The 14,751-nt window shown below is 35.4% G+C and overlaps 1 protein-coding gene across 1 annotated transcript in view; it reads right to left on the reverse strand.

Annotated features, from left to right (window-relative positions):
- Positions 1-14,751, reverse strand: part of PARD3B (par-3 family cell polarity regulator beta) — a 1,020,734-nt gene that overhangs the window by 667,197 nt on the left and 338,786 nt on the right. The gene's annotated exons all lie outside the window — the stretch shown is intronic.

Raw genomic sequence — 14,751 nt, forward strand, 5'->3', positions numbered from 1 at the left:
TGGTTAAGAAGTCATAATATGCATTCATATTTCTGAATGTCCTTACTCTTTCCTTTGCTATCATTATTCTGGTGTATTAAAAGTCAAAGAAGGAAGAAATTGTATCTGTTTAACTCATTTGGTATAGGATAGCACCAAGGGGCTTAGAAAAATGCTTTAAATTATTATGATAGACAGGCTAGTAACAATATAATTTGCAGTGAATCCAATGGGTATCAAAAACAGGGAAGAGAACTTTTGAAAAACTTTAAAGAAATAAGTCTGGAAAATAGTCTAAGTCAAGATAGTCTTACAATATCAATAAAAAGACACAATTTTATGATAACGCACTGACTGAACCCTGAATCCCATGAAAATAAGGCTTTGCCTGAGCCCAAAATTTCTCTTCTATTATTAAGAGTTACAGAAAAAAAAAAATTCTGAAAAGAATAAATTCTTCTACATTAACAGCAGGGTTCTCCAGAGAAATTAGCTACATTGGGAATTTTCCTCCAGAGGGATTTTATTGCATAATATAATCTACCTTCAAATAAAAAAATAGAAGGCATACTACAATTTAAGCTTTTAATGCCAAGACCAAGAAGCATGGCCTTGTGGACTCCGAATGTCTATCATAGATCTAGTCATAGTATTCCAAAGATATTCTCCTAGTTGCTAAGAAAACTTCAATGTTTTTCAGTTTTCAAAAGGAATTAACAACTTTGCTTCAATTTTTTTTTCACTCTACCTAGTTCTCTAGAGAGATGCTAAAATTTCCAAGGAACGTTCATTATCTGTGAATAGCATGTATTCTCCGGGAAATCATCCTGAGCAACTGAATTCAAATGCTCTAGGAAATCATGCAGATTAAAAAATAAATGGACTGTAGAGAACATAAAAGCTTGGGAAAAATCCCACTTGGTGGCCACATTACTAAGAATGCCTCCTCCAAAGCTGGAAGTCAGTCTGAATAGGACAACAGATTTTGAACTCACTCCTTTTAAAGTATTAGCTAGGCAGCTAATCTATCTTTCAAGCTATGGTTATTAAACAGAACAGTAGTTGCCAAATTACCAACATAAAAGAAGGTACTCAAATTGCAGCCTGGATACCACAATGAGCAAAAGAAATAATTAAGAAGAAGAGTCCACATTCCGTGTGTTCTGTAGTTAATGACACGGTCTGCCATCCACAAATACAATGGGCATGGGAAAAGAATGCTCTCCTACACATTCATTCATTTAGACATAAGCATATGCATGTACACACCAGAGAAAGGAGAAAACAAAAAAGGAAAAAAGAGCTTTGGCATTCCAACTGTAATTTTCACTTTTTTTATGAGATGACAGAGTTATTGTGGTGCATCAAAGCATGAAAAGTCTGAGTGTAAATGAGTTGCATTCTGACAAGGGTACCTACACCAGAATCATACACAGAGAAGACAGGTACAGGGTTCATTCTACCACTTTGATCAAATGGTTACTGTGATTTCCAAATAATACATTGTCTCCTCTCACATTAGCCAAAGAAAAAATACTTAACCCATTACACAGTCCAGGTGAGGAATAAAAGGTGGCACCGTATGAATCACAAACTACAATTAACTTCTTTAAAAAACCAGTATTTAGCAAAATCACCTTAGCCAAAATTCTAGAAATGGCCACCACTGCCCCCTTCAAGTCTTGTTCTCTTTGCCTTCCATCTTCTTCTGAAAGACACCTCAATTTTCACTTTCTTATATTAACCCCTAAAGTGTCTTGGTCTTTCATGAGTTATTCTTGTCTGTTTCCACTCCTCCTGATGTAGCAGCTTTCATTTCCAGGAATGTTTTAAGGTGTTAAAGACTGTTGGATGGCTGCCACTGATCCTCAGGAGACTTCCCCCTGCCCTCCATTAACCCAAATTGTAAGCTACATTTATTCACCTTGAACACCCTGAGTGGGGAGCAGCCACCCAGTAAAATCTAATTTTAACACCCCCACTCCACTTTATCCATGACACGTATTGGCATTTTCCCATTGTGCCCAGCACGTACTCAGTCCCTCACCTACGGCAGACATTTGAGGCTGAAGGCGCTCCCTTCTGAAGCATTCCAGAGGGCAATTTTTTTTTTTTTGTATTAATGCATCCTGTACAAAGTTTTAAAAACAGCCACATTTCCAGTAATCCAGGGCATGTTTAGATTTGGACATTCAAATATCTTGTTTTTAAAAAGTAAAGCCATTTTTCTTTCAACAGAAATCTTGGACTGAACCATAACCAAATAACAAGATTTGAAGGGAAGTGAGAGTTATAGCAGCAGAAATCAGCAACAGAGGTCCGAAGCCCTATTCTGCCGGCCCTCACCTTCCCCTCCTCTCCTCCCAACCCCTCCGCTCCAGACCATGCCTTGGGGGCCACCAAACACATCCCACCAGCCAGCACTGCCTGATGACTACAGCCCAGAATGTCACTGCCCTTCCAGTTGTTTTTTTTTTTTTTTTTAATATTTACCTTCTCTTTCACTTAGTTAAACTCAAGGGAGGAAGGAGACACATTTAAGTACTGCTAAGTATCAGGGATTTCCATATGTTATCTCTGCTATTTCTCATAACCACCTAGCAATTTAGAGTTTGAGTGATTTTTCCCAGGAACAGAGAGAAGGCAGGATTCAATCCCAAGTTTATATTACTCCAAAGCCTGGATACTTTTCACCTCACTGCACTGCTTCTCAATCTTTAAATAAGAATCAATAGACTGCCTAATTCAGTACAACAGTGATTCATTAATCTCCTCAAAATCTACATATATTTCAAAAATATTAAAACATTACTAGCATTATCAAAGTGTGGAACCCAAATAAATTCTGAATAAGACAAAGTTGAAGAAAATGCAGTGAAACATATAAAAGATCATCAAGTGGACCAATGTACTTTTATAAATAAAAAACAGACACAACTAAAAATAGGTAACAGGAGACAAAAATAAATACTATTTCAATTAACACCCAATCTTAATTAAAAAAAAAAAAAGCAAACCTTTTGGGGACACTTCAGAATTTCTGAAAAATGAGTAGAATTTAAAGAGATTGCTTTAACTACAATTTATAGACAATTATAACCTAATAATAGAAAATCTACCTCTTGCCAACATAAGCATTAAAATTAATGTAAATAAAACAAAAATTAAGGGTTACCCACAGGATGGAAATTATGCAATATTTCAATAAGTACTTATAAAGTTCCTTGGAAGAGACTGCAAATGGAAATCAATAACCTCTAGCTTAGAAGTGAATACTGAGGGTGAGTTACTTACAGGTTAAGTTTAAAAAAAAAAAAAAAAGTCAAATAAAGGGCTATGGACAGGTCCCCATCATAATAACTAATAATGGTAAGAGTCAATATTGCAATTAATTATTATAAAGTATTTTAAGAGCACGTGGGGGGCTCAGTCAGTTGAGCTTTGGACTCTTGATTTTGGCTCTGGTTGTAATCTTAGAGTTCTGGGATTCAGGCCTATATAGTGCTCGCACTCAGCGTGGGGTCTGCTTGACCCTCTCCCTGTGCTCTCCTCTGACACCCCTACCCAAGATTGCTCACTCTCTCTTTCTCAAGTTTTAAAAAATCAAATTTAAAAAGTAATTATTATAAGGCATTTTAATATCAGTTGGTTGAATAGTGGTAAAGCTAAATTATTTTAATTAGTAAAACCATTCTGGACTATAAAGAATGCAGAAGCAGTTTAACAAAAGAAAGTGATGAAGACTTCTTTTAAAAGTTTAACAAAGGGTAATACTAAATTGAAAAAGAACTATGAAGCAGTTGTTTGCAAAAAAAAAAAAATCAGAGCCTCTTTTATTGTAAGGGTGCAATGTCTTCAGATGGCAAGGTTTCAAAACTCCTATGTGTGGTATAGATCAATGATGTTCTTTCAAGTAGCATTCAGTAGCAAATGGGATACTTTAGCACAGAGAAATTACAAATAGTAGACCAATAATTATACATTGACAACATAATGAATAATCTCAGCGTTGAGTAGAGGTTGGTCACCTAATTTTAAAGAAGGTTCTATAGAGACTGAAAATATAGCTCTATTTGCCACAGGTTTTAAAGTTTTAGCTTCTACAAAACTCAATAATGGTTAGAGGCAAAATAAGATTTACATATAAAAGGCCACTGCAAAAATTGCCTTTTTTTTTTTTTAATGAAAAGGTAGAAAGGAAAAGAAAGCAGTCTGAATTATATTAGCTCTTCATTTTATTTCAGATAAATAACAAGAAAATGATGACATTTTTTTCACGAAACTAAGGAACAGAAAATTTGTGAACCAATTAAAAAGTTGGCTGCCAAAGTTACAGTATTCTTGATTGGTGAGATTCACAAAGTCAAGAAGTTATGAATACAAACAACAGTATTGGATTTCAAAGAGATGGATATGTTTTAGCACATTATAATGGTTTTAGTCAATTTCTGGTTATGTATAACAAAATAAATTACACGCGTGGGCATATATAGAAATTCAGACACCTAACACAGTAAGTCTAGGAGTCTGTGGCTCTAATACCGAAAGTTGGCTATTGGTCTTTTTATATAAAGAGGAAAGCAATATTTACACTTATATCACACTTGGGTAATCAAAAAGGTGTATTTTATTCAAGGTGTTGCTAATTGGTTTCAAACTCAAACTGTTCTTTTGTCTCTCATTACCCAAGTGTTTTTTCAGCTCTATAAAATAAGGTAAGAAAAGCACTACTTCTCTCATTTTTAAATAAAGGTACTCATTTAGAATTAGAAGTACCACAGAGACCTAAAGGAAAATGGCTTTTCTTTTTTATATGACTACTGTGGATTGAACATTTGTGTCCCTCTAAACTTGACGTTAAATCCCAATTCACAGCATATTTGTAATGGATACTTCAGGAGGTGCTTATATCATGACAAGCAGTCCTTTTGAAGGGGGTTAGCACCCTTATAGAGAGGTCCCAGAGAGCTCCCTTGGCCCTTCTTTCATTTGAAATTATAGTAAGACAGACAATCTATGAGCCAGGGAGTAGGCTCTCACCAGACACCAGATCTGCCGGCAACTTGACCTTGGCCAGATCTGCCGGCAGCTTAACATTAGACTTCCCAGTTTCCAGAGTGGTGACAAATAAATTTCCTTTGTTTACAAGCCCAGGCTATGGTGTTTTTGTCATAGCAGCCTGAACAGACTCAAACAATGACAGACGCGCACATATTATCCTCTCATTCAATGACTCAACTATTAAAAACCATGGTTCCTCCAGTTCTATTCCACATGCGCTCTCCATCTCAAACACTTGCCCCAACCAGAGGATGTCTAGAATGTTCTTTCTATCACCATTTACCACTTCTAGGAGTTTTAAATGGTGGCCAGGCTTTCAATGGCCAGTGGGCCACCAAATGAAGCCCTGGGAAAGTGCCCATCAAACTCAGGAGCTGCTGACAGGGAATTAACTTCATTTTGGCCAAATATAATAGTAAGATAAGTTAAGCCTATTAACGTTCTAAAAAGGCAGGACAATTCATTTAAAGAAATATGTGGGAGATAACTATAGAACTAATAGAAAACCATTATTTATATAACTCAGAAACATCTAGCTGCTCGGGGATACCTGGCTAGCTTGGTCTGTAGAACATGTGAGTCTTGATCTTAGGGTTATGAGTTCAAGCCCCATGTTAGGCTTGGAGTCTACCTAAAAAACAAAAAACACCTAACTACTCAGAAAGTATCTCTGGATCCTTATAAATCTCAAATATATTTAAATATTAACATATTTGAACCCCAAGCCTAGCATTTAAACTCTAAGTTCAGGGGTCATAACTACTAATCAATCAACTTATAGAACCACTTGAAACCTGCCTTAAATTTTCAATAGCTGTTTAAATAAAATAAGCATTCTGCCTAAGAAATAAACTGAATGGTTTTAAAAGGAAATGTTATTATCTGAAACAAAACTCCTGAATTAAAGTTGAAAGATAAGAAATGGTCAATGTCCTTTTTGTTGTAGTTTGCTTGCTTAGTGATTTTTATTACAGTAAAATACCCATAACATAAAATTTACCATTTTAGCCATTTAATTACATAGTTTTGTGATTAAGGACATATACAATGTTGTGCAACCTCATTACTATTTTCAGAATTCTTCATTATTCCATACCATTCCATCAGTGGTGTTTAGTTTGTCCATTAGCCCTTCTATTATCTACAGAAAGCTTTCAATTATTGACTCAATCAAGGTCTATCAGATATATTAAGATTTTTATTACTTTAAAGAGATATTAGAAACAGCCTTTTGTTCTCTACTGGTGGTTCCTGCTCAACTGACTGCAGGAATATTTCAAGAAGGAAAAACCAATGATCAATGTTCTTTTGATAAATTTCTGGCTTGCTTCTTTGAACTAAGCTCAGTATTAAGTTGATCCCTTTGAGGTGACTTAGTCGTCAACTATCAGAGTTCTAACAAGGAATCCTTGTTGTGATGGAACTATTCTCTATCTTGACTATCAATGTCAACATTCTGGTTGTAACATTGTACTATAATTTTGCAAGATGTCACCACTGGAGGAAAGTGAGTAAAGGGTACACAGGATCTTTATGTATTTTTTTTTAAGATTTTATTTATTTGAGAGAGAGAGAGAGCACAAGCAGGGGGAGAAGCAGAGGGAGAGGGAGAAGCAGACTCCCCACTGAGCAGAGAACCTGACATGGGGCTCAATATCAGGACCCTGAGATCATGGTCTGAGTTGAAGGCAGACGCTTAACTGACTGAGCCACCTTGTACCCCTTTATGTGTTATTTCTTATAGCCAAATGTGAATCTCTAAATATTTCAAAAAAAATTAACTTAAAAAATCTAATAAGAGTTTTATGGCATAGTGTATAAACCCTTTCTCTCTTTTAGTTTTCTATTTCTTCTCTGATACCTAAAGGTTTAATAGTTTTATAGTTATTATAGCCTTCAGATTGAAATACATCATATCTATGCAACTAATTACCAACTCTTTGTCCTCCAAAATTTGATCTTACAAAGTCTAAACTAGAAACTTCTAATACAGACCTGATTTAATAAAATAAATGAATTCAGTAAGTTCCAGGATACAAAATTAATATACATAAATCTGTTGCATGTCTATAAACTAATAATGAACAATCAGAAAGTGAAATTTAAATAATCCATTTACATTTGCATAAAAGACAAAAAGACAAAAATATCTGTGAAAATATTTAACCAAGGATATCAAAGAGCTGTTCTCTGAAAACACATTGATAGAAGTTGAAGAGAGCACAAATAAATGGAAAAATCCACTATGCTTGTAGATTGGAAGAATGCTATTAAAATGTGTGTACTACCCAAAGCAATCTGCAGATTCAGTGCAATCCCTATCAAAATACCAATGGCATTTTCCACAGAACTAGAAGAATCCTAAAATTTGTGTGGTACCAGAGAAGGCCCCAACAGCCAAAGAAATCTTGAGAAAGAACAAAGCTGGAGGTATCATACCCTCTGATTTCAAACTATACTACAAAGCTATGGTGATCAAAACAGTATGGTACTGGCACAAAACAGACACACAGATCAAAAGAACAGAATAAGAGTCCAAAAATAAACCCCTGCTTATATCATCAATTAATATTCAACAAAGGAGGCAAGAATTATAAAATGGGGAAAAGACAGTCTCATCACTAAATTTGTAGGCAAAACAGGACAAGCACATGCAAAAGAATGAAACTGGACCACCTTCTTATCCACCTACAAAAATAAACTCAAAATGAACTAAAGATTTAAAAATAAGATAGGAAGAAAACATAGGCAGTAAGCTCTTGGACATCAGTCTTAGTATACTGTTTTCGATCTGTCTTCTCAGGCAAGGGAAACAAAAGCAAAATGAACTGGACTACATCAAACTAAAAAGCTTCTGCACAGCAAAGGAAACCATTAACAAAACGAAAGGGCAACATACTGAATAAGAGAAGATATTCACAAATAATGTAGCCTATACGGGGTTAATATCCAAAATATGTAGAGAGCACACTCAGCTTATTACCAAAAATCAAACAGTCCAGTTAAAAAAAAATGGGTAAATGACTTGAACAGACATTTCTCCAAAGAAGCCAATAGTTGGCCAACACCCATGAAAAGATGCTCAACAGCGCTCATCTCGAGGGAAAAGCAAGCCAAAACCACAATGAGATCTTACCTCACACTTGTCAGAATGGCTACTATCAAAAAGACAAGACATAACAAGTGCTGGGGAGGATGTAGAGAAAGGGGGACCCTCCTGTACTGTTGGTGGGAACACAGACTGGTGCAGCCACTATGGCAAACAGTATGGCGGTTCTTTAAAAAATTAAACATAGAACTACCAATGATGCATACTTTCTATTTCTGGGTATTTCTCCAAAGAAAATGAAAGCATGAACTCAAAAAGATATATACAACTCTATGCTTACTGCAGCCTTATTTACAACAGACGAGCCGTGGAATCAACCTAAGTGGCCATCAAACGGTGAAAGAAGAAAGAAGATGTGGTATAGGTTTACAATGGAACATTACTCAGCCATAAAAAAAGAATGAAATTTTGCCATTTGTGACAACATGAATGGACCTAGAGGGCATTATGTTAAGTGAAGTAAGTCAAAGAAACATAAATTATGTATGCTTTCACTTATCTGTAGAATCAAAATAAATAAATAAATAAATAAACAAAAGACAAAACAGAAACAGACTCCTACATACAAAAAGCAACCTGATGGCCGCCAAGGGTAAGGGGGTTGGGAGGACAGGAGAATGAGGGAAAGTGATTAAAAGGTACAAACTTACAGATGTAAAATAATTAAAGACACAGAAAGGACATGTACAGCATAAGGAATAGACTTAATAACATTGCACCAACTTTGTGTGGTGACAGATGGTAGCTAGACTTATTGTGGTGATCAACTCAGAATCTATATAAATGCTGAATCACGATCTTGTACACCTAGAGCTAATCGGATATCATAAGTCAACTACGCTTCAATAAAAATAAAAATGAAAACAGGATGCAAATATAGCAGTCCCTCCTAAATGCACAAATTCTCCTGATATGCCTAAGTTCCCTTATGGCAAAAACAAAGCTTGTAGAACTAAAGTACTAACGAACTTATAAAAACCTTCTAGATTTCCTTGTTAAAAATAATTATGAAAATATAACAGTAAAGAAAAAAAAACACTAAAAACAACATACATGACCCTGCAACACTGAACCCATGTTAAGACTGAGTAAGGTACATTAATTTCCTTTTGTAATTCTTCACTTGTTAAAATCTTTCCAGTCTCTCCCATCCCTCCTAATATACTCCTAATACACACATTTTGATGTACTGGAGGACCGGAGGCATATAATGCAGCAATTTTTACTTTCAGACAAAAGTTAAAAGCCTTTCTTATTTTATAACCTCCAAACAATAAGGCTCAGCATCCATCTCAGAGATTCTGGGTAACAAGGATGTTAGCAATGGTTAAAGCTCTAGGTAACTTTCATTTAATGTACTAGACCTGGCTGAACGGACATTTGACAACTCCCTTCCTAATTAATAGGAATAGAATTTTATATGTGCCCGGTTAACTGCCTCGCAAATCGTACTGTCATTAGTCTCTCTCACGGAGAGTACAGGCAATAATAACAAAAACAATACTGGTGATGATTTTGATTGCTAACATTTGTGAAGCTCTTCGATGGTGACAGGAACTGTGTAAGGTGATTTACAAATGTGCTTTCAGTTGGTCCTTACAAATCTCTATGGTACGGGGCTTCTAAAGTTATCTTCATTTCCTAAAACTGGTAACTAAAATTTAAATGGACTGGATAAAAGCATGCATGCTATCACCATTGAGACCCAGGGAGCCTAACTCTAGACCCCTTACTTAGTTAATATCCAGAAACAGAGAGGGCACCCACTGTGGAGGCCAAGGCGAACTTTCACTTTCTTTCCTTTACTTTACTGCACTAATGCAAAAATTCTAGATTTTGCAGACACCTAATTCATTCTCCTTTTTAATGTCTAACACCTCGAGTTTTCTCATTTCCTCATTTAATTATCCCCAAATAGAGTCACAAATAGTAGTAACGGGTAGCATTTGCGGAATCCCATTTCACAGAACAAGCGTAGAGAACCCTGTCAAAGGTCACACAGTGGGAAAGTTTGGCTCAAGCTTGGTCTCTGTAGAGAGACTGTATGTTCCAAAACAAAAATGTTCATCTTGAAGAAAAGTCATAAGAAAATACATAATTTATGCTCAGCTTTCATTTAAGAGAACTCTTTACTATATAGAGAAATCGATAATACTGCTTTGTCTGGTCTACCTTTTCAGATACTGTTAACAACAACAATAACAACAACAAAAGATGGTGTATCCTTCAGGTAGAACCTTATATAGCTTAACAATCATTCCCTTTAACCTAAGTTTTCCAACTTCCATCCTACTGACTTGCTCTCATGCATGCGTTCATTTTTTCAGTTCCTATAGTCAAAAGCTGTCAGAAGAAATCAATTTAAACAGAGATAAAGGATTCTATCTACATAGAATCTGGTTAGGGAGAATAAAAATATCCTGGAGATAAACGAACCAATGTTAATATCAGTTCTTTTCTTTTGGAGTTCACTTAGTTTGAATTAGTTTACTTGATTCAAACAGTAAATTTTTAGTACAGAATTTAGTGTAAGAATTACATATTTTCTCTTATTGCGAAAATACCACATTATAGTATGAATTTAGCATAAGTAAACATAAAGTTAAATAGCCTCATTCATATATAACATTTAAATGTATTATAGTATGAAAAAGACTAACTTCGGTTGGACTAGAACATCAATATTTTTGTGAAGTCTCTAATTCACATTGCATTTTAAAGGGCTAGGTAATACAAAACTATGAAAACATACATGGTTATATGAATATGATAAGCAACACTTTTTAAACGTTTCATAAAAAGCCTTTGGTTTAAAATTGCAAAAGATGTCCCAAACTAATCTTATAAAAATGATTCTAAAAACATACAACTTCGAAAAGGAAAATAAACTACATTTATAACACATCCCAGAACTTCCTAATTCTCTGGATTTGTATTTCTCTATTTTTAGAAGCACACTTTGATTTTTTTCCAAAAGAAACGCACATTTGAACATCCTTTCTTTCACACTGCCCTATGCACACTTGAATTATTTATTTTTAAAAAATCTTTCTCCTTAACCTTCTACTTTTCAAAGTATATATTACTTTAGTCCAAGTATTTTCAGTTTCTACCTTAAATGGATAAAGCTTATTTTCCCTTTTTAAGTAAATTTAATTTCTCCAAACTCTCTCTCTCATATAGATATATATGAGAGAGAGAGAGGGGATATATATATATATATATATATGTATATATATATATATATAATCTCCTCTATAAGCCAAAGGCATTCTGTCTTTTATTGTTATTTGAAAGGTACTATTTCTAACATCTTACTCATGTAGTCTGTAAGTACACTTAATATTTTAAAAATCTGAAAAAATAAATCCAAGGATTTGTTTTCATGAAATCCACTTTAAATGTCCCTCTCCAAAACACTAGTAACTCAACCCAGGGGCAGGCTCTAAGCTGTGTTTTACAATGTTCATTTCTTTATTTCATACTTTCATTAGATGCTAACCATTTGTGTCCAGCAGTTACAATTCACTATAAATTTCCAATTTACCGTAACAAGCTCCATGTCAGAAAATCTCAGATCTGTCATATCCTAAGGAGCATTTAGTCCATCTCTTTTTAAGGAGGAAATCGAGGCAGGGATGTTCCATTTTTCCATGTGCAGAAAGTGCAGGGAAAAATAAAAGTAAAAATGCCTGTGGCTGTAACATGGTTCTTACTATACTTTCCTAGTATTCCTAAAAAATCAGTTTCAACTATTCCCACCCTGGTTTGCACTCCTTTCTCTGTTTTTCCTCACCTCAAACTATTTGTTTAAAGAAAGTGTCTGTATAACATACAACCTTGCAAAAATGCTCTTCCATTACTACAATTTCAACAGATCCAAGTAGAATACACACATTCTTTGCAAAGGACACCATTAATCTTGAGTACCAACATGCATAATTTATCAAAAAAAAAAAAAAGCCCTTAATGCTCTTTAAATCACCCAAAACTTTATAAATGTTATAAATAACATTAAAACCATTTCAGATTTCACTGTAACCACATAGGTGAAATGGCAATTAACCTTTTTTTTTTTAAACTAAAAGAGAAAGTTTGAGATAATGTCTTAGTGTCTTTGAAAGGGACATAGTCATTTTCTACTTACCATAGTTTTACCTGATGTCAGAATTTCACTCCTTCTCGAGTCTGAATGATATGCTGTTGTATGTGTACATCACATACTGCTTCTCTATTTATCCAACAGACACTGGAGTGACTTCCATGTTTTACCCACTGTGGATAATGCTAATAGAAACATGGTGTACAAATAATTTTTTGAGTTAATCCTGCTCTTAATTCTTTTGAGTATATACCCAAAAGTGGAACTGCTGGATCATAGTGATTTTATTTTATTTTATTTTTTATTTATTTTTTTTTAATTTTTTTTTTTTAATTTATTTGACAGCGATCACAGGTAGACAGAGAGGCACGCAGAGAGAGAGGAAGGAAAGCAGGCTCCTTGCTGAGCAGAGAGCCCGATGCGGGGCTCGATTCCAGGACCCTGGGATCGTGACCTGAGCCGAAAGCAGAGGCTTTAACCAAGTGAGCCACCCAGGGGCCCCGATTTTATTTTATTTTGAGGACGCACCATACTGTGTTTCACCATCTTAAATTCCTGACAACAGTGCACCAGGGCTCCAATGTCCCCACATCTTTACCAGTACTTTCTTTTCTATTTTTTCTTGATAGTAGCCATCCTGATGGATTCAAAATGGTATCCCATTGTCACAAAAAGACACACACTGTTATGGTTCCACTTTTAGAAGTTACCCAGAGTTGTCCGATTTATAGAGATAGAAAGTAGAATGGTAATTGACAGGCATTACAGAAAAGGGCAGAACAGGGATTTATCCTCGCATGGGTATATAGTTTCAGATTTGCGAGGCAAGAAGACTATTATTGTTATTTTTTGCAACATGAAAAGGGTTTGGATTGTGGTGATGGTTGCCTAATGACAGGAAGGTACTTATTACTATTAACTGTCCGCTTAAAATGATTACATAGTAAATTTCAGGTTTTGTCTATTTAACCACAATTAAAAAATGTTTTATTAAAAAGTGCAAATTTTAAAAAGAGGGAAAAAGCAGTTTTATTTATGTGATATTAATGCAGCCAACTAATTACTGTGTCTTAGTTTCTTATCCAGCTTGCAACAATTGGCACAAATTATATGCTTTGAATAAGTAATGTGATTTAATACAAGTTATTGTTCTTTACTTTCCACAATAGCGCTCTCTTATTTGAGAGGGACAGTATCAAGAACTACCCTTCCCAGTAGGGTAGCCGCTACTGGCACGTGGCCGCGGGGGACATGTAATAAGGTTCCCTGAGCGGGGAAGTGCTGTACGGTGTATGTCAATGCACATAGAAGTCAAAGAATTAGAGCATAAACTACCTTAGTCAATTATATTAATTATAATTTGAAATAATAATATTTGGGAGCGCCTGGGTGGCTCACTTGTTTAAGCCTCTGTCTGCCTTTGGCTCAGGTCATGTTCCTTGGGTCCTGGGACCCAGTCCCACATCAGGCTCCTTGCTCAGCTGGGACCCTGCTTCTCCCTCTCCCTCTGCTGCTCCCCATGCTTACATTCTTGCTTGTTCTCACTCTCTCTGGAAAATAAATACATAAAATCTTTTTTTTTTTTTAAAGTATAAGATTGGAGAAATTTTTAAAAAAGAAATAATATTTATATATATTGAGTTAAATAAAAGTTATTAATTTACCTATTTCTTTTTACATTTTAGTGTGGCTACTAGAAAACTTAAAACTACAGTGATGGTTCACATGTTATTTCTTTCAGACAACACAGTTTTGGAATCTTTAGGCATATTCATTTGTTCAAGTATTAATCAAATAATATAATTATCATTTGTTTAGTTACTTAGGACCATCTAATAAAAATCCTTCCTTTTACCCTCTAATCCCCTCCAGGTCCATCCCCATTTCTCCACTCACCTGCACGGCATCATCCCTGGAAAACCCTGGCTCTAGGATCTGCCTGCACTTCTGTCCCTCCATTTCACAGAAACAGTAATCCTAGATACGACCTGTGACCTTCAACTTGCCATTTTCAGCCACCCTCTTACTCCTCTTACACAGTTGATCCTTTCCTCCTCCTCCTTCCTTCACTTGGTTGTCAGGACACCGTGTTCTCTTTCGATTTTCCTTCTGTGCCAATTCCTCCATGTTCCCATGATCTGATATTTACATTCTGGAAGGTGCTAGGTCAGACCTACACTCACTCCCTAAGTGCGTTCAGCCAGTAACACCATAAAAACCAGTTCTATACTGAAACACCCCAATTTACTCTTCTTTATGGATCTTCTAAGTTTCAATCTTTGTGTCCCTATCTGTCAAATGATCTTTTTGCCTAGATGTATAATAGTTATTTCCAACTATACATGTATACTAAGGACTTACTGATTCTCCTTTCCCCCAGCCCAGATCCCCTCAGTGGGTCTCTCTTACCTCAATAAATGGAGACCCCTTCCTTGTAGTTGCAGAGAAAACTCCTAGAATGGCCTTTGCTTCTCCTCTTTTGTCATTCCCATCTAATCCA

The sequence above is a fragment of the Lontra canadensis genome, unplaced genomic scaffold, assembly GCF_010015895.1.
Source record: "Lontra canadensis isolate GAN:19392208 unplaced genomic scaffold, GSC_riverotter_1.0 scaffold18, whole genome shotgun sequence".
In the NCBI taxonomy this organism is placed as follows: domain Eukaryota; kingdom Metazoa; phylum Chordata; class Mammalia; order Carnivora; family Mustelidae; genus Lontra; species Lontra canadensis.